The 27765-nt window shown below is 54.2% G+C and overlaps 1 protein-coding gene and 1 long non-coding RNA gene across 2 annotated transcripts in view; one reads left to right on the top strand and one right to left on the bottom strand.

Moving 5' to 3' along the window:
* NKAIN1 (sodium/potassium transporting ATPase interacting 1) overlaps positions 1 to 27765 on the bottom strand; it is a 177944-nt gene that overhangs the window by 122502 nt on the left and 27677 nt on the right. The gene's annotated exons all lie outside the window — the stretch shown is intronic.
* LOC120389329 lies at positions 24013 to 26368 on the top strand. The gene is made up of 3 exons (XR_005590871.1): positions 24013 to 24253; positions 25024 to 25159; positions 26284 to 26368. It is a non-coding gene; the product is annotated as an uncharacterized LOC120389329 (long non-coding RNA).

Raw genomic sequence — 27765 nt, 5'->3', positions numbered from 1 at the left:
ACTGACTGAGCCTTGTGACCACATGACCAACCAGCGGCTGGAGGTAAAGCAGAGCTGGCAGATCCATCCAGGGCTGAAGGGGGGCGACTGCCACCTCTGAGAAGAGGGGGACAAGAGGCACCTCCCAGCCCAGCTGAGCACCCGTCACCTCACCCCACGGATCCCATCTGCTAACAACAGAGATGTACAAAACCTAAGCCAGAGAGACTGCGGTTTTCAAAAGAACCTAGGGGAGTTAGGCAGCCAGACTGCCCAACTCCCTGATGCTCTTTGTGTCACTCATACTCCTCGAAAATCCCAGGATCAGGCCTGGCTGCAGTTTTCATCCAGCTAAGAGTTACCGCAAAGCTTCTGGCCATTGCCTGCTGGTTGGGAGCCTGCAAACTGACCTGGACACACGATGATACTTTTGAAGGCACAACAGCTGATTGCCTCATTTAAATGGCACAAAGATTTCTCTATTCACTGATCCCTTTTTTCTTAGGTGCATTCCAGCATCTGATGATTTAGACTAGTCTAGGAGAGGTGCACTACTGCTGGGGAGGAGACCTAGGGCAGGGGACACATTGGGTGCCTTGGGGTGCCTTAAATCTGCTTAGCCAGCATGCCTGCTACTCCAGGAGCTGGGAGTGAATGAAAGGGGATGGATCACTTGCTAATTGTCCTGTTCTGTTCATTCCCTCTGAAGCACCTGGCAACGTCCACTGTCAGAAGACAGGATATTGGGCTGGATGGACCGTTGGCCTGACCCAGCCTGGCCGTTCTCATGTTTACATACAATGTGCTCAAGGTCTCATTCCCCTAGACACAGACGGAACACACAACAGGAGGCAGTTTCCTTGCGCACAATATCCAAGCCTGCCTTTCCAGCCAGTCCTGTGCCCCAAGGAGTGTGCCTTTGTTGCCAAGAAGGCTAACGGCATTTTGGGCTGTATAAGTAGGGGCATTGCCAGCAGATCGAGGGATGTGCTCATTCCTCTCTATTCGACATTGGTGAGGCCTCATCTGTGGTACTGTGTCCAGTTTTGGGCCCCACACTACAAGAAGGATGTGGAAAAGTTGGAAAGAGTCCAGCGGAGGGCAACAAAAATGATTAGGGGGCTGGAGCACATGACTTATGAGGAGAGGCTGAGGGAACTGGGCTTGTTTAGTCTGCAGAAGAGAAGAATGGGGTGGGGGGGTTTAATAGCTGCTTTCAACTACCTGAAAGGGGGTTCCAAAGAGGATGGATCTAGACTGTTCTCAGTGGTACCTGATGACAGAACAAGGAGTAATGATCTCAAGTTGCAGTGGGGGAGGTTTAGGCTGGATATTAGGAAAAACTTTTTCACTAGGAGGGTGGTGAAGCACTGGAATGGGTTACCTAGGGAGGTGGTGGAATCTCCTTCCTTAGAGGTTTTTAAGGTCAGGCTTGACAAAGCCCTGGCTGGGATGGTTTAGTTGGGGTTGGTCCTGCTTTGAGCAGGGGGTTGGACTAGATGACCTCCTGAGGTCCCTTCCAACCCTGAGATTCTATGATTCTAATGAACTCTGTCTCCCAGCTCCCTCTCAAGGCCACACTCACAGCTGCCTTCCTCACTCTCTGCCAGTTTCCTGACTCTCAGACTATGTGTAACTGCAATCAACCAATCCCCCAGCTCCTGCATTTCACAATTAGTCCCAGGGAAACCCTGCCACTCACACAGCTTCACTTCTGATCAGCTTCCCCATGTGGCCCATTGCCTTGGGCAGTGGCTTACGATTGTATCAGCTGTCACTACACAACGGGACATTTAATTGTTCCTTCCATGTAGCCTGAATGAAAGGTGCTTAGTAACCCATCAGCTTTAACCAGCTCTGTAATTGTGTATAGCTCCAAGACCCACTGGGCAGCAGCCATTCACACTTTCCAGCAGAAAACCTAAAATAAATCTGACCCCGCTGCTGCTACACTGAGACCACTGCCTATTGTGCTGACCAGTATTGTCTCTTTGTGCTCCTCCATCAGCCTGTCTGTCTCCACCTGTTCTCTCCTCTCTCCCACTTCAGCTGGAAGCTCTTTGGGCAGTTTGTTTTGTGTTTGTACAGCACCTAGCGCAGTGGGGTCCTGGGCCGTGAGCAGGGCTCTACTGCCATACAGATTCATACATAACAATACAGCTGGACTTTACCCACAGGGCAGCAGTGATCACTGCAGTTTGCCCCTTGTTGTAACAATTGCATTTACATTCACATTTTCTGACTCTCTGGGTCCGATTCTCCTCCCCCTTACACTAGTTTTGCACTAAGGCCTGGTCCACATCTAAAAATTAGATGGACCTAGCTACAGCACTCAGGGCTGTGAAAAACGTCCTGGCCCAGGCGACATAGGTAGGGTGACCCACTCCCCGCTGTCGATGCAGCCAGGTTGATGGAAGAACCTAGCTACCGCCTCACGGGGACAATCCTGGAAAAAGCCCTTCTGTCGCTGTAGGCAGCGCCACGCGCATGCACTGTGCTTGTAGACATACCCTGTGTACTGATTTTTCATTGGCCTTACTCAGATTTACCAGCAGGGTAGAGGAGAGCGCAATCCGAGACGGCCTGACCCTGCTCCCCCCACCCACATTGCCCATTCATTGCAGCAGGCCAGGTGTGGAGGAGCAGATCAGTGTCAGATCATTGATACCATTGATATCAGGGAGTGATTTACACTCATGGGAGATCAGGCCCATTGACCACCATGTGCCCAGGCAGCCCCTCGCAGAATGCAAACCACAACCTCTAGCCATAATGCCCAGCCCTTCCCAAGCCCATGGGAGTGAGGCAGCCGCTGAAAAGTTCCTCTGAGGTTGGCTGGAAGAGGCCTTCAGGCCCCACCTGTGACCCGGAGCCCTGGTTCCAGCTCCCTTCTGCAATGCTGGGCCATGGCTCCACAATGCTGGGCTGGGATGGACTCAGGGGATTGAACTCAGAGGGGGAGAGGGGCCAGGAGGCCAGCCACGCCTGCAGATGCCATGCAGGGGAGGTGCTGTGCCTCCCACAGTCCCACCAGGAACTCCCTCATGGTTGCAGACAGCCACAGACCTCCAGCACACACACAGCAGCAGCGCTGCTCCCCAGCATCCACTCTGGGCTCCTCTGCTGGGGCTCCCTTCAGCCTTCCTATTTGGCCTTCTATTGCCCGGTGTCCACATCACCTCATTCACTCAAGCTCTCAAGCGACTGATATCTCCTCTGACCTTCCTGAGGTCAGGGCTCAGAGACTCAGGGGGTAGGGGTGTGTACAGAACAGACTAACTGACTCGTCATGAGCTGTGCCCTGGGGGGGTGGGCTCTTGGTCTGTAGATGGGGCAACATTCTGTGGATGCCTGTGGCTCCAGGGCACAGAGCAAGTCAGTGGCAGAGCCAGGAACAGAACCCAGGAATCCTCTCCGTCTCCTGCCTAATAACCACTAGCTCGGCCATCCCAGAGTCAGGAAGAGAACCAGGAGCCATGGCACCCAGGCGTCGCCCCTCCTCCAGCTGCCTGTCCAATGCTGTCGTATTTCCGCTGTATCTGTTAGCTCAGCTTTCTAGTTCTCTGACTTAGGCCACTGCTGCAACAACCAAGTGGATAATTTGCTCTGTTGTTAACCTGTCAGTTCCAGCCCTCCCGCTGTGGCCTAGCATGCCAGCGGCCCCCTTCCCTGTGCCCTGTTCCCAGAAGTCCCATACAGGCCAGGGACAGGCAGGGCCGGCTCCAGGCCCCAGCACGCCAAGCGCGTGCTTGGGGCAGCATGCCGCGGGGGCGCTCTGCCGGTTGCCAGGAGGGTGGCAGGCGGCTCTGGTGGACCTCCCGCAGGCGTCCCTGTGGAGGGTCCGCTGGTCCCGCGGCTTCGGTGGAGCATCCGCAGGCACGTCTGCGGGAGGTCCACCGGAGCCGCGGGACCGGCGACCGGCAGAGCGCCCCCCGCTGTGTGCCGCCGTGCTTGGGGTGGCGAAATAGCTAGAGCCGCCTCTGGGGACAGGCACATTCCCTGGTGCTGCTGCGCTCTGCACTATCCAGCAGTGAGGGATCATTTGTTGAACACTGAAGGGGGGCTACTTTTTAACCTGGGATTCCTTTCCCCCTCCTTTTGGCTGGTCACTGCGCTGCATGGTTCCCTGGCAACGTGAGCAGAGATGAAACGAGACATCCATCACAGCACGGCACCAGTACCCGCCCTCCCAGTTTCTCCGCTCCAGGAAAGGCCTCCTGCCCTTATGAGATGTGCTGAATCCACAGGAGCGCAGTACAGACAGCACAGTCATCAGCTACCCACACCCATGCCTACAACCTGACATGCCTAAGAACACGAGAACGGCCAGACTGGGTCAGACCAAGGTCCATCTAGCCCAGTGTCCTATCTGCCGATGATGGCCAATGCCAGGTGCCCCAGAGGGAATGAACAGAACAGGGAATCATCAAGTGATCCACCCCTGGTCGCCCATTCCCAGTTCAGGTAAACAGAGGCCAGGGACACCATCCCTTCCCATCCTGGCTAATAGCCATTGATCAACCTGTCCTCCATGAACTTATCTAGTTCTTTTTTTAACCCTGTTATAGTCTTGGCCTTCACAACATCCTCTGGCAAAGAGTTCCACAGGTTGACTGTGCGCTGGGTGTATCCGACAGGAGGGACCAAACCCTGAAAAGCACAAGGCCCTACCAGCCGGACCACAGATGTAAACTTAGCTGCAGGTAGCAAGCTGTTGTAGTTAATCAGGTGCCACCACTAGAGGGAGACATGCTGGCCCAGTGTATTACCCTTGCCGCGTAGAACTGATGCTGCCCCAGAACCACAGAGCCCAACCATCGTGGGCCGTGTATCAGGGCTCAGAGCCTCGGCAGGTTTCAGATTCTAGAAGGCAAATGAAAGTCATGCACTGCAGTCTGGCTCTTCCATCTTCCTCTTCCATCCGGTAGAGGGCAGCACTGCATGCACGTGCCCTGAGCCCGGCATTAGTCTGCGTTAACAAGGCATTTCTTTCTATCAGTGTTTCCTTTCTCCAGTGCCTCTCTCGGGGAGCACAAGGCCTTGCTTTGGGAACGTGGACAGACCTCGCAATTGTGCTCCAACTTTCATTTAAAGGAAAAGTTAAGCCTCTAGCTGTTCTGCTCATGAAGAAAATCTTGAAAACACAAAGTGCGTGTACCTGATGCAGCAGTGTCTGCCTGAGTCTGCAGAGAGCCTGAACCAATAGCTCGGAGAGGTGTGAGCTGCCCCACTGATTGCACCATTGTTAACTAATTGCCCAAAGCATGTAAGAGGAGAGAGTGAGGGTCGGAACACAAAGAGCTACTTCAGCCTTTCCCACGCGGTGAGGGACGCCCCCTGGGAGGAGGGTAGGAAACACTAACCGTCTTTAGGACAATTGTTAATAACGGGCACATCTTCTGCAGGGGACGTGGATGATGCATACACCCCTGGCAGGGCGGCAGGGGGCACAGCTGCATTCAGCTTCTGAAGTGGGGGATCAGCTTGCTGACGCCTGGGAAGCGCTGCCTTGCGCTAACTCCTCTGCTCTGAAGCTGTTGCTAGCCGCTCCTGGCATCGTGCTGGAGCCCCGTAGCTCAGAGGGAATTGGCGGAGACATAAGTGGCAGGGCTGCCGGAAATAATCCCTAACCCCCGCCCTCCCAGATACAGTTTCTACCTTCTCAAGGCAGGGGTTGTCACCTCAGCCTCACTGGCTCTGTCCTTCTCCAGCCCTATTCCCACTGTGAGCTGCAGGCTGGGTTGGGGTTTGCCCATGATCCCTGTTACAGCAGATCAGAGCTGAGGCTCAGGGCTGCGATTCTGAAAGGTGCGTAAGGCCCTGAACTCCGTTGGATTTCAGTGGAAACCAGGCCCCTAACTCGCTTTGAAGACCCCAGCCCAAGCGTCTTGCCCTTGCAAGCAATCTAACATCAGCCCCGGAAAGGAGACAACAAATGTGCTGGGAGAGCCGCAGCGTGCTGATGAGATCGGCCTCCCATCTGGTCACAGCCGTGACACGATGGCTTCTTTTTCTTTCCATTCGCTTAACTGCCTTGCCAGAGCCGGTGCTTAGCACTTATCTCCGCTCGTCAATTGCGCACTCCTCCGAAGGGCGCCCATATGGCGCGCGGGGATGGGAGCACTCCAGTAGGATGGCAGAGGGCAGGACGCAGGCCGTGGGGGTGCCTACGACGCGCTTTCCTCATTAGCGCTGAAGCTGAAAGTGCTTTGTGTTTGTTTTCCTTCAGCTGCCCCCAGGAGGGAGCGGCGCAATGGCACAGCCAGTCATTAGACACACAGCGCCGGGTGGAACGCGTGCTCCCCACGGGTCCCACCGGGGTATTACCTCGGAGCGTTTGATGCGGACATTCCTGCTCGCAGGAGTGGATGCTGCCGGGAGCAGGCCTGCTGTGGGATCGTGTTAAAGGAGGGAAATCAGTGGGGGTTGCTTGTGTCCTTCTTTGTGACACAGGGAGAGAGAGATAGAGAGAGAGAGAGATAGAGTGTGTGTGTGTGTGTGTGTGTTTAGTGGGGGTGGGGGTGTTTTCTGCTTGTCATCTCCATTAGCAATTCAGGTCTTGCCTACCCTGTTTTCCTGGAAGACGCTGAAAGACTCTAGAGTTGTAACATCACAATGGCCAAGGAGGGGAGACCCGACGGATCAAGAAGGGGAGGGGCTTTTCAGAGATTTAGTACCTCCCACCCCAAGAGTTCACATATCAGGAGTCAGGCCCCCCAGATCAGGAGACTGGCTTTAACATCATGAGCTTTTTAAAAAATGATCCGTTTTGCATTCAGCTTCTGCGCGTTCAACGCATGCACACATCACTTTCTCCAGCTTTTCCGGGCCAGCAGGCGGGCTGGAAACTTCCTTTTTTTCCCCCAGTGGAAATCAGGTTCTCTTGATCCCAGCAGCTGGAGCTTTAAGAAACCCCCCAAGATCATGAGACTCAAGATGAAGTCACCAGTGTTGGCCACTCTGCAGATTGATTCAGACTCTGGTTTTGTTGACCCCACTGGCTCAAACACCTGCCACACAGCTGGGAGAACAGCTCTCCCGTTACACAGAATCACAGGGTTGGAAGGGACCTCAGGAGGTATCTAGTCCAACCCCCTGCTCAAAGCAGGACCAAACCCAACTAAATCATCCCAGCCAGGGCTTTGTCAAGCCTGACCTTAAAAACCTCTAAGGAAGGAGATTCCACTACCTCCCTAGGTAACCCATTCCAGTGCTTCACCACCCTCCTAGTGAAACAGTGTTTCCTAATCTCCAACCTAGACCTCCCCCACTGCAACTTGAGACCATTACTCCTTGTTCTGTCATCTGCCACCACTGAGACCAGCCGAGCTCCATCCACATTCAGCCCTTCCCAGCCCTTCACAGGAAGGCTGACATTGCTCACAACCTCTCTCTCTAGCGCCTCCAGTGAGTCCTCCAGCAACACCCGCCTGGGGATAATAGAGTTGACGGGAAGGGATCGCCTTGGTCATCTAGTCTGATGTTCCACGGAACACAGGCCAGGAAACATGGCCCTAAATATCTGCACAAACCACTCGTCAGAAACAATTCCCCTTTCCAGCCTTCTACACGTGTGGCAAAGAAGCGATAAGAGGCCCACGTCTGTTCTTTCTCCTTTGCAGGCACTGTTACAGGTCAACTGCATAACACTGTTCCCGTCTCAGGCTGGGATTCCGGAGGCAGGGAGCGGGGAGGGGTTTGTTAGCGAAACGGAGACACTTTTCTCCAATGCAGATCAGTCAGAGTGAAAGCTCTTAGCAGCTGATGGCTCTTTTGAGGCCTATATGGAGTATGTTTGGTGGGTCAGTTTGTGGCTCACGAGCAGGTGTCTGTGGGTACGTCTACACAGCAAGCCAAGATGTGACTCGCGCAGACACACCCACGCCAGCCTGGCTAAAAATAGCAGAGCCGCTGTGGCGAGGCAGCTACACTGCTGGTTTTAGGCATGCTAGAGTGGCTGTGTCTACCCGAGCTGCAATCACACCTCGGATTGCAATGCAGATGTGCGCTGGGTTTAAAACCAACCCCTGGGGTGGAACTCGCTAGCTGAGTGAGTCCTGGGGCCCAAATTCACTCCCCAGATCAGCCACGAGGCACTCAGGGTGTGCGACGATGTCCCACGGTGGCTATTCTGTGGACTTTACACCACAATAAATCTTCGCAGGAACATAGGGCTTGCCAGACTGGATCAGCCCTGAGGTCCGTCTCTGACAGTGGCCAGCAGCAGGTGGTTCAGAGAAAGGTGGCAGAGTATGGCAGTGGCAGAGGTGGGATAATCTGCCCCCCCCACACACACACATTAGGTCTCATCTCACCCTCTGATAGGTAGAATGTGGCTTACCCCTGAAAGCAGAATGTGATGTGATTCATCGTGATCTGGATATTCTTGATATCCATGTAAATGTCCAGTCCCTTTGGAGTCTTATTATCATCTTGGCCTCAATGACTTCCTGTGGCAATGAGTTCCACAGCCTCACCACGCGTTATGTGAAAAAGAATTTCCTTTGATCGCTTTTGAATTCCCCACACTCCAATTCCATTGAATGTCTCCTTGTTCATGTGTTAGGAGACAGGCAGAACAGAAGGTCCCAGTCTCCCTTCTCTAGACTCATGAGCGTTATAGACTGTTTATAGACATTCATCTCCTCTTTCCCATAACAAACCCAATCCTTTCAATCTCGCTTCAGAGGAGAGTTTTGCCAGGCTCTTGATTCGTCTCATCGCCCCTCCTTGACCCCCCACTAATTCAATATCCTTTGAGAGATGGGATCCTCAGTCCTGCAGTACCCAACGAAGCCGCACCCCTGACTTATATAACGGCATGAGAATATTCTCCAGCCTGTCCCTTATGCATCGCAAGGAATTGTCAGCTTTTCGGACCACAGCTTCCCATGGAGCGGAGGTCTCCATTGAGTTAGCTACAGTGACGCCCTGAGATGATGCCATGAATTTAAACCCCTGTAAGGTGCATGAGCAGCGTCCAACGTAATAAAAAGCTGCCTTCCAATCCCGCCTGGGTACCCGAAACTGTGGGCAGGCTGCAACTTAAAACACCCTCTGCAGACAGTTAAAAGGCCAGAATCTCTGTGGTTACCTTCCAGGACCTAAATTCAGGGTTGGCTTGTTCCCCCTTGCAAGAGTTGACGCTGCCGTAGCAGTCACGGGCGCTGCAGGGGATTGGCCTGCTCTGGTTGCTCGGGGTGCCAATCAGGCATTGCCAAGGTGACAAAGATCCTCTGAACTCAGGTTTTCAGAGGTAAGGAGCTACTGGTGCAAACGACAGAGTGCCCTCGTGGCCACAGGGATCAAAGGCTCCTAGCCACTCTTGGAAACAAGCCGCAGGATGGAGGCGGAAGGGAAGGAGCCAATTTCCCTTCCTGCCTGGGCTGTCACCCAATTTATCCAACCTGGATGCCAGGAATGAGCCACATGAGGGGCCTGGGGCTGCTGATGGATTCCTCCTAACGACCCCATCAATAACCCCCGCGCCCCATCTGCTCCCCGTCAGCCGCAATCCACCGCCATCCCCTCACTCACCGCTCGGGCTCAGCTGCTTTGCCTCATTTTTCACCTCTCTAATTCAACCCACTTTAATACGTGGCGTGACAGTCGTTACGGGTTTCATATGCATGTATTAAGTGCGAGTTACTGTCAGCCGGGGAGACTGATGGCCCCTGCAGGCAGATGCTGTGCTGGTGGGTCAATAAATCTTGACATGGGCAGAACACAAAAGGATAATTCAGTGGGAAGTGGTTAAATGTGGAGCCTGGCAGCGCCAGGCCTGTCCCTGTGCCAGAGATGCTGGGGGCTTAGGAACAGAGGCAAGATGGTAGCCCTCACCCACAGTCCTGGGTAGGGGGCAGCGCACGGGCTCTGCCCTTCCAGAGCTCTGGGATGTTACCATGTTCTCCTTGGGACACTGCCCACACCTCCCGATGAGGGATCCCTCTTAGAGGCCCAGTCCTGCAAACTGTGCCTGCAGCCAGGATGTGGGGGGCAGCAGTAGGGAGTCCCCAGAGGAGATGTTCTGCAGATGCTGCGAGAGGCACAGCCATGGAACCCCTGTCCCCACTCCTCCGCTGCACAGTGGGGCACACACAGTCCCCCCACACCTGGTCACAGCTCTGAAGTGTGAATGCCTTCGCTCCTCACCCTAACATTTGAGTGTCTCCATGATACGGATCTTTCTGGAGACCCCACATTCACTCCCTCCTGCTTTGTCCACATCAGAGCCACACAGGTTTGCAGGATGGGGCCCCTCTGCAGCTGTGGAGGAGAAGGCTGGGGTCCTTCTAGATGAAGGCATCTATTGAAGGTACCATTAGTATTAATGATTATTATTTAATAGATTAGTAAAGATTCCATCTGGCATTTTCCCCTAAATCATCCCCCGTATTCTGGCCAAAAGCCAATGCAGGTAATTGCTGTCTGTCTCTTTATATCCCCCCGGCTTTCGTGCTCTTTGCTAGCTGTTTGAAATTGTGTAGAGATTGCAGCTGCCCCATTCTCCTCCAGAGATGGCTGTGTTTCCGTGCTGGGGGGGGGGTCTGACCTCTAACCAGTATTGTTGTGTGGCTGTTAACCAGCTGCTGCATCCCACTCCAGAGCTGGCTGCATTCCAGTGCTAGGTGAGTGACCCCTGTGCAGCATTTTTGCACACTGTAAAACAGCTGCCTGGATCCACTCCAGAGGAGGCTGCATTTCAGCGCTGGGGATATGACTTCTAACCAGCATTGCTGTCTGGCTGTTAACCAGCTGCTCCGTTCTACTCTAGAGGGGGCTGAATTTCAGTGCTGGGGGGGGGGGGTCTGACCTCTAACCAGCATTGCTGTGTGGCTGTTAACCAGTGGCTGTGTTTCACCCCAGCAGTGGCTGCATTTCACTGGCAGACATGGTGGTCTGGGCTGTAAAGTTCATTGGGATAAGAGGCACTATATAGTCCTTACTGCTGCTTAGAGCATGTGTGGTTCTATCACCTTCCATAGACATCAGCACAATCTCAATCTCTAGAGCCCAGAACCACACTGGTCTGAAAGGCAGGATGCCTTTCCCCTGGGCAGGAAGAGGAGCAGGGAGTGATCATTTCCAGTCTGCTCTGGTTATTTCCCTCCAGGTGTCAGGGAGTTATTGCATCACTTATGGAAAACCTGCGCCGTAAAATCCCTGTCTTCCATTGACCCAGGCTCCCTCAGCTAATGGGACCCTACAGCCCTAACCACCGATATGTTCTTAAAAACCAGTGCCCTGGCCTGTGCTCACAATAACACAATGGGCTATGAACAGGGAAAGGGGGTTTTCAGTCTACCTCACCCTTCACCAGTCATGGAGTTTTGGTTGTGGCCTGGGACAGTAACAAGCTCTACAGGGCCCCCATCCCGGCAGGGACTGAGCATCACCCCCAAGCCACATCAGGAGGGAGGGAAGTTCTCTCCATTCTAGACAAGGGTGTGCACTACAGACTCTCTAGTGTGCTTTAAAGCACACCAGCAGGGTCTACTCAGACCAGTGAAGGCACCACGTTAGCATGCTTTAGAACTCACACCCCTGTAGTGTAAACAAGCCCTAAACACCTTTGAAAGTTTGGCTCTTGGGAGCCTAAAGGCCACTTTCACAGACACTCTGGGGACATCTGCACTAGAGCAGCTACAGCGGCACAGCTACGGCTACAGCTACACCTAAAACTTAAGTCAACCCAGCTGCATCGCAGGGCTGGGGAAAATGTCCTGCCCTGTGCAACAGACAGGTCAACCTAACACCCCCCCCGGGTAGATACCAGTCGGTCGATGGAAAAAACTCTTCCTCCTTGACCTAGCTACCTCCTCCTGGAGAGGTGGATTGTCTCCAGTGCACCAGAAAAATCCTTTCCGCTAATACAGGAAGCATCTATGCTACAGTGCCGGAGATGTGCCGCTGTAGTGTAGAGATACCCTAAAGTCACTTCAGTCCAGATCCTACAGGTATTTAATGCCTAATTCCCAGGAGGGGGCAGGAGCCCCTGTGATGCTGAGTGGGGCAATGCTCCTTTACAATCCTGGGCCAAAGAACAACTTGCCCAAGGGTACACACACAGTCTGTGGCAGCACCTGGATTTGAACCCACATCTCCTGACATTTCAGCTATTACTCAGTCCATTAGACAAACCATTTATGGTTAGACAGAACCCTTAGCTTCTGCTGAGCTCCTGCATAAGCCAGGCCCTAGTATTCTACCCAGACATTCCTGCATCAGGCCTGTGACAGCTAAGATATTGGGTCTCTTAATTTGCTTTCGAGTTGTCTGTTTCACTCCCTGGGCCGTGTGCCCTACAGGGATTCTCAAACTGGGGGTTGGGACCCCTCAGGAGGTCACAAGGTTCATATATGGGAGGTCGTGAGCTGTCAGCCTCCACCCCAAACCCCACTTTGCCTCCAGCATTTATAACTGTTAAATATATATACAAAATGTGTTTTTAATTTTTAAGGCAGGGTTGCACTCAGAGGCTTGCTGTGTGAAAGGGGTCACCAGTACAAGAGTTTGGGAACCACTGCCCCAGAATAAGGCTGCAGTTGTGATGATAGACACTGGAAAGAGATGTCTGTACACAAAGGAAAACCAGTGTGAATTGGCATATTAAATATTGATATTCATGGAAACTGGTCTAATAAAACTTGAGTGTTTTTTACAGTTACTGTGCACTAGCAAAATAACAATTGGCCATTAAACGTGATGCCACCTTACCCATTAATAAGAGCATCGATTTAATAAGGTATGTTAAGCAGAATGCCATGTAACCACCAACGGGTTATTAAAAACACCAATTAACAGCTGCAGTGGATGGGAGCTCCTTAAAGACTTCTCCAGCCTCCATAAACATTGTTTTTATTAATCAATTATTTCTTTTTTTTTACCACGGCGCATAAAGCCGACACAATAACAGCAGCACGTACCAAGAGCCAATAACTCCTTATACCCTGCTCTTCACCAAGGCTCTGTTTGATCCTTTGGCTGGTAGTTCGTTGCCAGCAAGTGGAGCAGGATTTTATTATGAATCCCTTTGTTATTCCTGGCCATTCAGAATGAAGACCACTGTTTTGTTCTGTTTGTACACAGCTCAGCATCCGGGGATCCTGGTCCATGACGGTGGCACCCAGATGCTATAGTAGTACAAATAATAGTAATGTTAATAACCCTCAGGATTGTACAGATCATTGATACAAACCTACTGAGTCCAGGAGCCCGAACATGCGTTCAGTTGCGATTCTCTAATGGGGGAAATTCACCGCAGTACAGAGACAACACAACGCCAAGGCCCCATAAATCTTATGCTGACTCTCTGCTAGGGCCAGCCTGGTTTTTGGCTTCTGTGTCCAAGTGCCCGGTTTTCAGCTGGAAAGTCTGGTCAAAAAGGGGACCTGGCAACCCTAAATGGCATCCCCGACCCGACCCAATAGTCTGGTTAACGCGGGGCGGGGGAGGCATCGGGTCATTAACCCGACACAGCCCCTGCTCAGCTGGGGCCGCCTCCTACATGCAGGCAGGCTCCTTAAGCCAATCCAGCAAGTGATGGGAGGGAGGGGAGGAGAGGAGCAGCAATGGGGGGCGGGGGGGAGAAAGAGGTGGAGCTGGGCGGAGCCTCGGAGGGAAGAGGAGGAGCAGGGGGCGGAGCCTCGGGGTCCAGTACCAGCAATTAGAAAGGTCTCTGCACAGGGATGAATTTTACCTGTCTGAGCTTTGTGACGGCTCACCGATGTCACATGACCTGGCCTCTATTTCTTGATTGGAGGGCACTGAGCTTGCCAAACTGCATGCTCCCAAAACAAAATTTCTTCTGTCATGGCACAAGCCAGATTCCACAGCCTGATTGCATGAATCTCAGCATCAGGCCCCCAGATTTGCTTCCCATGAGGCTTCCTGCCAGCAAAATCCTGATCGCACGAGTCCTCAGGAGACACAGGACAGTGGGCTGTGAGCAGGCCAGCACCCAGACCTGGTTTCTGATTCAGCACTCTGTTTAGTAGCAGGTTTCTCAGCTGCTCAGCCACCTCTAGTCACAGCCCTCCCACTCCCAGGAGGTAGGGAATCCTTAGTCTGATTTCCATTACAGTAGCACCTAGGAGCCCCAGTCACGCACCAGGACCCCACTGTGCTAGGTGCTGTACAAACAGAACAAAAAGACAGCCCCCGCCCCCTCAGCTCACAATCTGAGCATAAGGCAAAAGACAGCAGGTGGCTACAGACAGGGGAGCACAAACAAAGAACGAGACACTAGAGAATATCCTCTCCCTTTTACAGAGACGGGGCTAAAACTAGGTGTCTCCAAATAGCTGCGTATTTGGTTCAGGTGCAGGTCTGAAAAACCATAAAAAAATTATTTCAGGTTGGCTTAAAAAACAGAACGTTTAAAATGTTCAGCAAATAGAACATCAAAAAAAGTTTCACTTCACGGCAACCGAAACGTTTCAGTCGGCACAAAACTGAGACATTCGTTTCCATTCCAAAGCTGTTAAGAACATCGTGAATTACCTTTCTCAATAAAACGGAGGGAAATTCCAAACCAACCGTCTTCCCAGAACGAAAAGGTGAAACGTTCCTGTAGAGGTGCGGACTCACCCCTGCGGCGCCTCCTGCTGCTGACTTCCGGGAATTAGCTTGTTTCAGCTCCGGAGCGCCCTCTGCAGACCAGTGATCTGCCTGTCCTCTGGCCCCTGTGTCCCTCCCTGGACCCCAATGCCCCTTTATCTGGAGTGCTCCCCCTGGCAGTACCCCACCAATCCAGGGAACCCCCAACCCCTCTATCCGCCCCTACCTCACTCTTGGCTAGTGCCAGTCATCACTTAACCCCCATTCCCTGGGGCAGACTGCAGTATCAGCCACTCATCACAGGCATCTGCTGCCTTTGCCTACCCTTGGGCTGGCCTCTGCAACCCCCAGTACCTATTAGCTCAATGCTAGGCCACAGCCTGGGGCTTTCCAGGCTGGAGCTCCCCAGCTCCTCTGCCTTTCCCCAGCCCTGCTCCACTCAGGTACCCTGTCTCTAGCCCCCTGCAGTCAGACCCTTCTCCCGCTACAGGCCGAGGGAGACTGAGAGTGCTTCCGCCCAGCAGTGCCTTTATAGGGCCAGCTGAGTCCGTTTGGGGCGTGGCCACAGCTGCGGCTGTTTCCCCACTCAGCCTGGGCTGTTCTCCCAGCCTGCCAGCCCCCTCCCAGGGCTGGTTCCAACCCTGGCAGGGCTGGAGCGGGTCACCACCCCGCTACAGTTCCGTTCTGGAAATGCTCCAATGAACCGTTTAGACCTTGCTGGGTGTTTTTTCTTTTCTTTTTTTACAACTGGAACAATTTGCCAAAATCGAGTCGAATTTGCAAATTGTTTCCATCAGTTTGAATCTTCATTTTCTGGCCAGCAAATAAAAGGGGTGGGGGTTGTACTTGAAAAATGTCACCCAGCTGTAAATGAAACGGAGAGGTGAAGGGACTTCCCCAGAATGACACTGTATATTAGTGGCGGAGCCGCACTACGCTGTGCTGGGCCACTGGTCACCCTGGACTACACGTCCCCTCTCTAGGCTGTCCACATAAGAGGATAAGAGGCTTCTCTAGCTGCCGGCTAGAGGGAATCATAAAATGAAGAGTCCCCGGATCAGCAGGTCTGGGGGAGTGCGAGCTCTGCAGGGTGGGCCTGTCAAACACAGAGCCGCCAGCCTGTTTCCTTGTCAGAGCTTTTATTGCAGGTGGTAAAATGCAAACGACACCCACTGGTGTTCTAACTTCTCTCCGATTGCAGGGATGTGACTTCAGCACAGCTCCTCCTTTCCCAAAAGCTGGTGACTAGGGACTCGGAGAAATCTGGTCTCAGAAAGGGAATAAGGAGTGTCTGAACATGCAAGTGATTCAGGGTGCCCGGGCTTCCCAGCCAATCATTACACTTGCTTGTCTTTTACGGGAACATTACACGCTGGTGGGAAAGGCTCTGTTTGCAAGACAGGAGCCTGGGAATTATAGGCATCAGTTATTCTATTGACCAACAGGCAAAGCCTCGTGGTGGCTGCTACTAATAAATTACCCTGAGTAGTTTAATTTACAGATCCCAAAGCACTTTACAAAGAATGGTCAGTACCATTACCCCCTAGGACAGATAGGGAAATTGGGCCAGTGACATTGCCATATGGCTGTTAAGCAGCTGCTGCCTTCCACCCCAGAAGTGGCTGCATTTCAGTGCTGGGTGAGTGACTCCTGTGCAGCAGCAGAGTGTAGCACAGCTCCTACCTATTTCTTAGCTTTAGGAGATAAATTGATCAACCTCTCGGGCTGTGTCAGGACCCTGCTGACAGTGCTGCATGCAGCTTATGAACTGGGATGGCCGATCGGCCATCTGGAGACATGCCAGTGATGCTTGAAGATGGATGTCACACTGGGTCAATGTTTGGGGATGCTGGAACATCCCCTTTATCCGGTGCAGGGTGCGAACCTGCCCCCTGTGCTCGGTGACTCTTGGTGAAGGGTCTGGAGGACTTTTGAAGCCACTGCGGGCAAAGCAGGAGGCCGGGTGCCAGTGCCCTGCAGAGGAGCCCAATTATATCCCAGAAGATCCCAGCAGTCCTGGGCCCGGCTCCCTGTCCAGGGCACTAAGTGTCTTCCACTGACTCCATACCTAAAGATGGCAACAGAAATCAGCAAGAGAACTTGTCACCCCACTAGCAGTTCTCCAGTGACTCGCCATCTGGATGGGCTGCTGCTCCTGCAGTGGGCGATGGGCCCTGGGTGGCTGTCGGGGCCCAGCCGTGGGGCTGGCTAGCTCACCTATCAATATCTGATGTCGTCTTCAGCTGTGGGCTCAGAGAAACACCTGCAGTGCCCTGGGCAGGGGGTTCGGACTCTTCCGAACTTTCCTGGCTACTTGCTCCATGCCCCTGGGACCTGATAGAGCTCCGGCTCGGTCACCATTTTCAGTGGGGTGACGGTGGGGCGGGGGGAGGGGCAGAACACAGGTGGGTCGGGAAGGGGCATTCCTGCTACAGCACATCCTGAGTCAAGTCAGAACCAAAGCACTAACGGAAGAGAGACAACAGGCCCCGGGCGCCCCAGGTATAATTCACGGCGCTGGGTTTGGGTTTTTTCCCTAGTGTCAGTTTTCATTTTGCTTTGTCGGATAAGTGCTCTCTCCCCAGGAGGCGGCACCCCGACCTCTCCTGGGCGCCGGCCTTTTGTGCAGGCAGCTGAATTAAAAATAATTGCTGCCTCGAGCCGATGGAGACCGCTCCAGCTCCCACTGATCCCGCTGCCCCTAAAACAGAGGCCTCGGCACAGCGAAATCCAACCAGCTTAACAAGCTGCACTGGCAAAATGAAGCACCGGGGCTCTGAGTAAACAGAGCCGACCCCCCCCACCTGCCCTCTTTGATCAGGCGTCACAGTGCGCCCCTGAACGCCACCGGGGAAGGCAGAGGAAGATGAAGGGGGTTTGGTAACGCTTTCAATTAGCGCCCCTGCAGCAGCCTGCGCGTGCCCTGGGAGGGCTTGTTTGTCTGAACGCACTGTTAGTTCTGACACCAGCCCCTGGGAAACTTGAAAACGGAGAGAAGTTTCCTTAAATTGACTCCCCCCCTGGACACTGGGTGTGCACAGGCTGGTTGGTTTAGCAGGGCGCCTGCTGCTCTCTGACTGTGGTTCTCAACCTCTGCAGACTATTGAACCCCTGTCAGGAGTCTGATTGCTCTGGCCTACCCCCAAGTTTCATCTCAGTTAAAAACATGGGCTTCGGCTTCAGTCCCACGCGGTGGGGCTCGGGCTTCGGCTTTCTGCCTCGGGCGCCAGCGAGTGAACGCCGGCCCTGGCGACCCCGTTAAAACGGCCTCACGACTCACTTTGGGATCGCGACGCCCTGCTTGGGCACCGCTGAAAATGCAGAGCAGTGTAAACAAGTCATTGTCTGAGGGAAGTTTTAGTTTGTACTGACTTCACTAGGGCTTTTTATGTAGCCTGGTGTAAAACTAGGCCAACGTCTGGATGAGTTGATGTACCCACGGAAGACCCCTGCACACCCTCAGGGAACCACTATAGCACTGGGCTGTGCCCATGTGTCTGGTATTACATGCAGGCCATGTGTGCTGGTTTGGTATTGTAGGGTTGCTCAGGAGCGCAGGGCACCCACACTGGTCTGTTATTGTAGGGTCTCTCCACTTGGCTATGCAAACTGGTTTGTTCTTGTTGGGTTGGTCACAGGGGGCAGACTCCATGCCTAGATTTTAAACACATTGGAGCATGTGTTTTAAAAACACAGACAGGGGCAATACTGACTGTGGAACCAGATTCAAAGTGAGGGGAGAGGCTGTGGGCCCCCCACCCTTACACTGTCCCTTTAAATAAACCCAAGCCAGCAGTCACACACTGCTTGCGGGGATTTCAGTGGCACAGCATGTGGGTAACTGCTAGGTCCAGCCACAAGGGCCACGGGGTGGGGGAGAGAGAGCAGAGAGAGGGTCTGTTTAGAACATATTCCCATCCAGTTCCCAGGGCACGATCCTGCACTCCATATGCATCCACATCCGCCCCGACTCCAGGGTGGTTGATGGGTGGCTAAGGAACAGCAAGACAGGCCTGGGTCCATGGGACAGACCCTGACTGGCACTCAGGACTGTGACTAGGGGATTCTTTGTTTCTCTGGCAAATCCAATGTGTATCTATTTTAATCAGTTTGGCCCAAACTGAAAATTAAAAAAAAAATAATAATCAGTGAATCAAAAGGTTAAAAAAATGTGTTTCAAGTCAACCCAAGCATTTTGACTCAATTTTGAGCATTTCAAAATGTGTTTTGAAAAAATGAAACTAAAGGAAAAACTTAAACGAAATGTCAATTTGAATCGAAAAACCGAAATGTTTTGTTCCAAAAACATTGAACGGAGACGTTTGAAATTTGCCAGTGTTTTTTTTTCTGACTGAAGCATTCTGGCAAATTTGACACAAATTCGTGGCATCCCACTGGGTCCTTGAATCTGCATTCTGCCCCGAAAACAAGTTTTGTCTCACAAATGTCGCTCGGTTCCACTCGAGAGACCTGTCTTCCTTTCCTGCCTCTAGTGCTGACTCCCGGGAGACCTTACGCACGTTAGAGGGGGGCTTGGAGTGTGCACTTGGGTGCAGGGCAGTGATACAAACGAGAAGCTCTATGGATCAGGACACTGACTAAACACAGAAAATAGGTTGGGTGGCTGTAACTAGCTGTGGAACTCACTGCCACAAGATATCGTTAACGCCGATAGCCCACCAGGATTGACAAAAGGATCCCAACAGCCAGAGGAGAATAAAGATAGAGAGGCTGCAAACCCAGCTGCTTCAGGGCATGCGCAAACACTAGTGCCCAGGGTCAGAGAGACACTTCCCATGTGGGCAGGTGATTGCATGACTCTTCGCAGTGAGCATTTCTGCACCTGCCTCCGGAGCAGCTGGGACAGGACCCCGGACTGGCTGGCTCATCAGTGTGATGCAATCTGGCAATTCCTGGGCTCCTGCATTTCATGCTATACAGTCAGCTCGGGACTGAGTTCTGGTTTGGGAACCAGACACCAGGAAAGACACTGGCAACCGGGAGAGAGTCCAGAGCAAGGCAGCTGAGGAGCCGAGAGACCCCTACGGCGCTGCGAAGGGTGGCAGCTCCAGTGACGTGCACTGACTGCCTCGGCTCACCACAGGGACGATCTGCCCCAGTCTGGAGAGGAAAGGGTTAAGGGAGGACAAACATGGCTTTAAGAGGCTCTTCCACGAAGGAAGGTAGCGGGTGCGGGGGGCACCCAGGCTACTGCCGCTGTGCAGAGGCGCAGTGACCCCATAGGCCAGGCATCGGCCCTTAGCACTTCACCCTCCGACCAGCCTCTCAGCACACTGCACGAGGGCGGCTGGCTACAGCTGCTGTCACATGCCAGCCCCCGGGGGGGGGGGGATCCTGCCCCGGGGCCTCCTGAGGGGCAGGCTCTGGCCCAGCTCTGCCACATGGCCTGGCTTTTTGGCTTCCCCGATTACTCCCCCTCGCTGTCAGGGGTTGGCGCCCCTCCCGCCCCCCAGCCTCCCCTTAGGGGGGCCGGCCGATCGCTCGCCCAGCTGGCTGCAGCTGCCTCTGGGGGAGAGGACGCCACCTGGAGACAGGAGCTCATTACTACAGCTGCCTCTCGCCACCCCCCGGGCGCCGCGGCTCACTGTCCCACAGAGTGGCAGTGACCACAGCAACCGCTAGCACCAGGGCGCTGCAGGATGCCCGGGGCTCCCCGTGACTGGCCCTCTGGCCCAGCCAGCTGCAGGCGTCTGTCCAGTGCTGGTACCACCCTCACCACCGTTCTGGGAACACACATAAAAGGGGCTGATGCAATATCCTCTGGGTCGCTGGGTAACATGCAGCTTGGGTTAATGCAGCAAAGCCCAGCCTGTGCCACACGACCCCCACAAAGGCCAGGGGTGCAGCCGCTGGTACCCAGCTCCTCCTCCTCCCATGCCATTCCCCCAGTCCTCCTGCCAAGGGACATGGCTGGGCAGTGACTGAGCGTGGTCAGCACTCCCTCCCATGACTATGGGGTCCAGGCCTGGATTTCGGGGAACCCTGTGCAGCACCCAGCCTGGGAGAACCACAGGGTCTGTCTGTGGCTGGCAGCCCCAGTAAAGAATCCCCATTACAGCCAAGGCCTGTCTCCTCGACACCGCAAGAGGCGCCACATGGTGCAGCGAGAGGGAGGAACGTGCCCCAGGGATAACAGAAGGGGGGAGGCGCGTGGGGTCTGTGAGGTCCCTTTAGGAGCACGGGGGCTCGCAGAAGGGAGCAACTGAGCTAAAGGGCCGGCAAAGGGCGCCTGATCCCCAGCCCATTTCCCTGCAGCCCGAGCTGCCCCACCAACGTGCCTCAGCGACCTGTCCTGGAGGGGTGAGGGGAAGCCACTCACCAACCCACTGGCCTCTTTGCCGAGGCTGCCAGCGAGCAGCGAGCTGGTCGCTGTGATACAGACACGGTCACACGCTACAAACCCAGGCACCCTCCAGCCGTTCTCCAGCCATCTGCTTGCCCCTTCTCCAGTCACTAACCGCTTGCACATACAGACACAGCGCGCTCTCGAACAGCCGCCCGTCACTGAGACCTACCAAACTCATTCCATCCAGGGCACCAGACCGGGGTACCAGGCACAGCTACGCACCTGGCCGAGATTTCAAGCAATGAGCTAGTGGGGAAGTGAGAGGTTTGAGAGCCCTTAGCCCGGCCCCGGCCCCTTCTCCTTTAAATTCATCCATAAGCCGCAGCTGCTGCCACTCACCTCCTTCCCCTGTCTAAGTGGCGAGTGCTGCCAGTGGAAAATCACCCCAGATGCCAGGGGAAATGGGCAATGGAGACAGGCCCAGAGGGCTTGTATGGACGCTGCAGCGATTGCCTGCAGAGAACAGGCCAAGAAGGGGAGGCCTGGAGGCAGGATTACAGAGCAGGGGTTCTGATCAGAGGGCACCAGTGGGTGGGGATCAGCTTTCCAAACAGCGCCTCTGTGGGAGGGAGCTGGCTTGTCTCAAACAGATGGCGCAGGCATAGGAGCAGCCGGGGGCCAGGCTGGAGGGGCCAAGATGAAGGGGCTCAGAGCTGGTGCAGGAATCAGGAAGAGGAGAGAGGGGTTAATCTCCTTCCTAATCAGTCAGCACCTTTGGGAAGGCACCTACCAAATGGCCCTGCTCCGAGGTGCTCCAGGGTGCTGCGAGGCCTTTCCCAGGCCGAGAGCTCGCAGAGCAGGGCTTTGCTATGGGACTCCTCATGTGGAAGACACACAGAGTGACGAGGCCACAGGATTCCCTGGGTTGGGACCTGTGGGATTCCCCAGGCTGTGATCTCACCACCACTGATAATGTGAGGCTGAACCCTCCTGTCGCTGCTTTTTGGGGTGGCTTTGGGACCCCAACGACCCTCTCACCAGTCACCTGTGCACCCTGCCGGTACACACACACACACACACACACACACACACACACACACACACACACGCTTTCCACTCACTCGCCCGCTCCGCCTCACCCGCGGCCTGGCTCTCTGGCTGGCCACTCACCCCGCTCGCCGATCTTTGCTCCCTGCACGTTCCCTGCGATTAAAGCATGGCACAGAGGCCAAGAGGCAAAGCCACCTGCCACCTGGGCGTGGATTTGTGAAAGTGCCAGCCGCGAGCCAGGACTATTTCAGGGGGAGCTGCCAGGTGCTCGGGCTGCCGTGCCAGCCAAGCCATCACTCTTCCCACACACCCACGCCCAAGTGCATTTCTCTGGAGCGACCAAGGAGCAGAGCAGAGGGAGGAGCTATTGTCACAGCAAGACAGGAGCTGGGGATTAATGAGGACAGGGGGTAAAGCCTCCCAGGTTGACATTTACAGAGAATATCTGAAGAGCACAATTAATCTGGGCCATTATTACACATGAGCAGGTAGGTGACGTTTGGTGCCCGGGCTCCTCTCCCTTCCTGTCACTATTCCAAGCACTTGTGAACGCTCCACCACTCTGAGCCCCAGAAATAAGAGGGTGATATGCTGCTGGCAGCTCACCTCCTTTACCCAATCTCTAAAAAGCAGCTACTTCTGGGCCAGAACGTACAGTGACTTTACCCACGCGCAGCAACGCTACACAATCATTTTCAGCAGGAAGTGAAGAAATAGCCTGTATCTGACTGCAACTAGAGAGGTGGAATGTAATAACAATGCCTAGCTCCTATGGAGGGCTGTTCACAGGAGTTCATCACATTACCCACACCTTACAGATGGGGAAACCGAGGCACAGAGTGAGGCATTAACTTGCTCATAGTCATCCAGCAGCAGGGCCAGGAACAGAAGCCAGATTTCCGAAGTCCAAAACCAGCGCTGTGTCCACTAGGCCACACAGCCTGGTCCCCTGGACTTCAATATGATCCAGAAACAAGGCTGCCGCACTGGTAGATGCGTCTCCACCCAGGCTCTCTCCCCCTCTCACACAGACAGCTTCTACGCGGGCAACAATCCATTAGCCTCAGGATACAGAGCTTAACCTCATTAACCCAGCCTGGCTCTCCTGCCCTAATCATGATTTATTATCGGTTTCTCCTCTCCCTCCTTCGGCCCTCTGACCCCTGCCTGTCTGCCTGTCACGCCACTCATCAGTGGCCCTGACGCGCCCCAGGCATGGAGTTACTACTGGGGCAGTTCCTTGGGAAGGCTCATTGCTTCGCATGTTGCCTTTCTTTGTCGTTATTTTTAAAGGGTCCATTTTATGGGCCCTGTTCTTGCAATGGGCTGCGGTGCCTGGGAATGGCAAGGTGGCAGAAATGAACCATACCGAAGATAATTATCGCCAGAGGGCAGGATGAAGACTAGCGGCCAGGAAGCATGCTTGGGAATCGGGACCTAACCCTGACCCTCTCTACGGCCAAGGCCCTTACTGTCAAATACTGCTCTGCACGTACACCGGCCAGATTCCCAAGGGCTCAGTGACCCTGTCCGGCCACATCCCACCCGGGCCCCCCACCATGGACCCCTCTTGGCCCAATCCACATGTTTATTTTGCTGCTTACATGAGAGTCGATCTCTTTGGGCCAAAAAGCCTTTATCTAAAGGAGTCACGGGGCCTTACGAAGGCGAGGAAGGAGCCCGATCTCTGTTTTACTAGTGGGGAAACTGAGGCACAGGAGCGCCAGCACTGGCCCAGGTTCACACTGTGAGTCATTGGCTGAGCGTTGACGAGAACCCAGAACTCCTGGCTATTAGCCCCCGGCTGGCCGTGCTGCACTCAGTTCTCTCCCAGCTCTTAGACAGGAAGAAGCTAGAGTGCTACCAAGTTTATGCTCCCTGCCCTCCCACCCGCACTCTGGAGCGCTAGATGTGTCCCAGTGCAGCGGTTAGCAGCTGCCTTGCAAGCTCCCCTGTCTGTCTGTCCTTGGCTTGCAGGAACAGGAGGGGCACCCGCCCCTACCCGGCATGCGGAGCCAGCTGCTTACGGGCAGCACGGCCTCCCAGAGCATGGGAATTGCCGGCTCACACCCAGATCCGTCTAGCCCGACAGCCTGTCTCCAGCCACGACCTCAGGGAGCAGCTGGCTCCTGTGAGTTCCCAGTACCACCGTGCGGGACTGTGCCGTGGCTGGGAACCCCCTGCACTGCAGGGAGCGCCTGGCAGAAGGAAACGGAGCCCCAGGGGATCCCAGCTCCTCCAGGAATGGGACAGGTTTGCCTCTCCAGGCCCCTCGGATCTGAAAGGGCCGGCTCAGCCTGGGTGCTGTAGGGCGCTCGAGGTCAGCGCAGCTCCCGATTACAGGCCCGGGACTCAGAGGTATTTTTCTTAAGAAGGGGAAGTTTAATCTTGGCTCAAGGGGATTAGGACGGGAGCTCTCCCCTGGGCTTTGTGGGCGGGCGGGTTATCAGAGAGATGGGCCAGGCCGCTGCGCCCGTTTGGTCTTGTATAGGCTGAACCCCAGGCAGGAAGCTAAGGCCCCTTCTCAGGCTTCTCTTGCATCCTTTGGGCAGGTCGTACTCCGGCCAGGTGCCCCTCGCTCCCCCCGCTGCTCCCCTAGCCAAGGGGGCTCTTAGGCGTAAGCTGACTGCTTATGGCCCATGTTCCCTTCCCCCTGCTTATCGGTGACCGCAGAAATCTGAGCATGCACCAGTAATAAACCCAGAGGCGTGTGTGTGCGTGTGTGTGCGTGTGCGTGTTACATGTGTGCCGTGCCTAGTCTCTACTGGTGTGCAGGGGTATGTGTGAGTATGTGCCGTGCCTAGTCTCCACTGGTGTGCAGGGGTGTGTGTGAGTGTGTGCTGTGCCTAGTCTCCACTGGTGTGCAGGGGTGTGTGTGAGTGTGTGCTGTGCCTAGTCTCCACTGGTGTGCAGGGGTGTGTGTGAGTGTGTGCTGTGCCTAGTCTCCACTGGTGTGCAGGGGTGTGTGTGACAGTGTGTATGTGTGTGTGTGGGCGGGGGGGGGGGTCTGGGGCAGTGTATTTTTGCGGCTGGGCGTGTCAGAGTGCTGGCCAGGGCAGGATCTGGGCGTGTGGGTGTCAGTGTGGATGTATTCGCACAATGTAACTGACATCAATGTGTTCACGCAGAAGATTTGATCAGACGCACGTCATGGTACCGCGTGGACTCCGTGTTGTTCTGCGTAAGAACATGCCAGATCATATGCACTACACCGCATGGGAGTCTTCTATCTATTGGATCAGCGTTTGTGGAGCTCCCATTAAGGTGACCTGCACGGGCTGTAGATACAGGCAGAGCAAGCTCCTTCCCTGGTGTCCTTTATGATGCTCAGGTTCAAATGGTCTTTCCCTTATTAGCTGCACTAAAGTAACACACAACCCTTATCTACAACCATCCAGCCACCCCCCGCACCCCCCCCACACACAAAGCGCTGACTTGCCAGGGGCGTGTGAGTCTCTTCTCACAACCCCAATAGGCTGGTGTAACTCCCCTGACTTCCTCCTGCTTTACACCAGTGTGATGGGACAATCGGGCTCTAGACACAGGGAACGGTGGCAGATGACTGGAAGGGGGGAAGGGAAATCTGACCACGGACACAGCCCCACTTCTATGAAACGTGTCCTGGGAATCTCTCCGAGCCCCATGGAAGAGACGGGATCCCAGCCTCATTCAAAAGCCCTCTCCCTCAGCAAACGGCAGAAATCTTTGCTGATTCAGGCTGGAAGACAATCAGATAACTCAAGCCCAGAGGGATCTGCAGCTGAGCTCCCCAGGGAGAGCAGCTTGGCCAGGCAGACCCTGGGGCCGCCAGCGGCTGTCGGAACTTTTATTAACATTTCATAAGAAAATCTTATGCCAAACTTCAGGTTCACCTCATTTTATGTGACTCAATAACAAAGGCTTCTCCGCAAGAGCTGGCGAAGCTCCCGCGGGGGGACGCAGCGTCGCTCCCAATCAGTAGCGACGGGATTCGGGATGGCAGGTGTAATCAGCCCAAGTCCAGGGGCTGGGTCAGGGTGTGACATTCTCTGTGCTGATCACACGCTGCAGCGCAGGGGGCTCCCACCCTTTGCATAGCTGCAAACCGCTCTATCTCCCTTAGATCAGGTCTTTATTCCTTCCCCACATCTACCCCTCCAGCCCCTGAGCTCTCTCCCCGTGCTCCCTCCCGTCTGCCAGGGGCTGCTCAGGGTTGAGATGCCCTGGCCGGAGTGCAGCATCCCAGGTGCATTCTTCCTGGACCTTGTGGTTCATCTGCAGGCACCAGCAGCTCCCTGCAGCAGCTGCGGCTCAGCTGCCGAGTGGTGACAAGCGCCACTGACAGCTCGATAATCAGAAGCTACCCTGACAAGACGGGCAGGAGGTCACTTACTCGTTATTTCCAACAGACGAAACCCCAGGCTGCTGCCAGGAAAAGCTCAGCGCAGTCGGACCTGATGCCAGCGAGGCCAGGCCCCAACCTGCCTCACTAACGTCACAGGGCACATGAGAATTGGTGCCACGTGCGCTGCAGGGAAAGGACCCAGAGCAGAAAACCCTGCAGTGGGGCTGCTTTTGTCTCCACATGGGGCAATTTAGAAAACAAGAGGTGAGCAATATTGTAATGAACTGTGTGTGTGTGTGTGAGTGTGTGTGTGTGTGAGAGAGAGAGAGACGACTCCCTCTGCTCGAGGGGATCAGAACTGCTCAGCTGCGTGTCCTAGCCCCTACACTGCCGGTGGCAGGGGCTGGGCTCTCTGTGCAAGAAGACCTGTGTTCTGTTTCTCCTGTTGCCATGGTGTCCTGAGTGACTGTTGACAGCTGTGAAATCGAAGGCGGCCACAGATCTGGTGCAATATTTCTACCAATAGTCTGGGGAAACACAAGGATTTAAGGGGAAGATGCCTCATGCAGTCACAACAGAGAGGGATAGACAACGCAGGACAGGGCCAGTCCTGGCTCAGAGACCTCCAGCTGGTCTCTCTATGCTCTCCTGTTCCGCTGGGAGCAGGGAAGGCAGTGGTTACTCTCAGGCAATCTCAGACCAGGCTTCAAGGAGACAAGCACCATCCATCTTATGTTCACAGGTGAAGGTCTCCAGCTCCGACATGTTAGAGAGCCCAGGCTGGCCAAAGCGGTTAGATCTGCACTCGTTCTGCATGACTCCAGTGGTGAGGTGGGCTATGCTTGACACAGAAACCCCATGTGGCATTCAGCTCCTGCTCTGGGTTTTCTGCCACCCTCACCAGAGCTGGGCAGCATGACGACAAACCATCTTTTCACCAAAAAACGCTGCTTCATCTGAACCAAATCTTTGTGGCACAGAGTCAGTGCCCGGCCTGGGCCGGGGAAGCTAACGATCCAACCAGCGGACGAAATTCAGTGACAAATCCTAGTCATGTGCCACCTGCAGCACATTGCGCATACGCTGAGAAGAAAAAGAAGTTTGGCCAAATTTACCAACGCACAAAATTTTGGAGGACGGGGAATTTGAAATTGTCAAAATGTCCCATTTTTACATTTTCAAAATGAAAAGTTTCGGTTTTTCCAGTCAAAACAACTGTTTGTTTAGAAATGTTCAAATGTACGTGGATTTCATCTAAAAGTGGTTAAAAGATAGGGGGGGAAAAGGTTGAGCTAGAAATGAAACATTTCAAAATTGTGAAAATTGGGATTTTTCAATTGACCAGAACTTAATTTCTTTTTCATTTTGTCAGTTTGCAAAATTTTTGGAGAGTTTCATTTTGTCCCAAGTGGGGATGGGAAAATGTCAAAATCTGGAAAATTCTCCTGAGACAGGAAAACCAGTTCCCAGCCAGTCCTTCCCACAAGCTGTATCTCCTCCATCTGAACCAGCAGAGCTGGGGTCAAGCCTGGGGCTGGAGTTGCCA

This window comes from Mauremys reevesii, linkage group 23 (genome assembly GCF_016161935.1).
Source record: "Mauremys reevesii isolate NIE-2019 linkage group 23, ASM1616193v1, whole genome shotgun sequence".
Classification (NCBI taxonomy): domain Eukaryota; kingdom Metazoa; phylum Chordata; order Testudines; family Geoemydidae; genus Mauremys; species Mauremys reevesii.
Note: the sequence above shows the minus strand (reverse complement) of the source record. Positions and strands in the feature narration are given on the sequence as shown.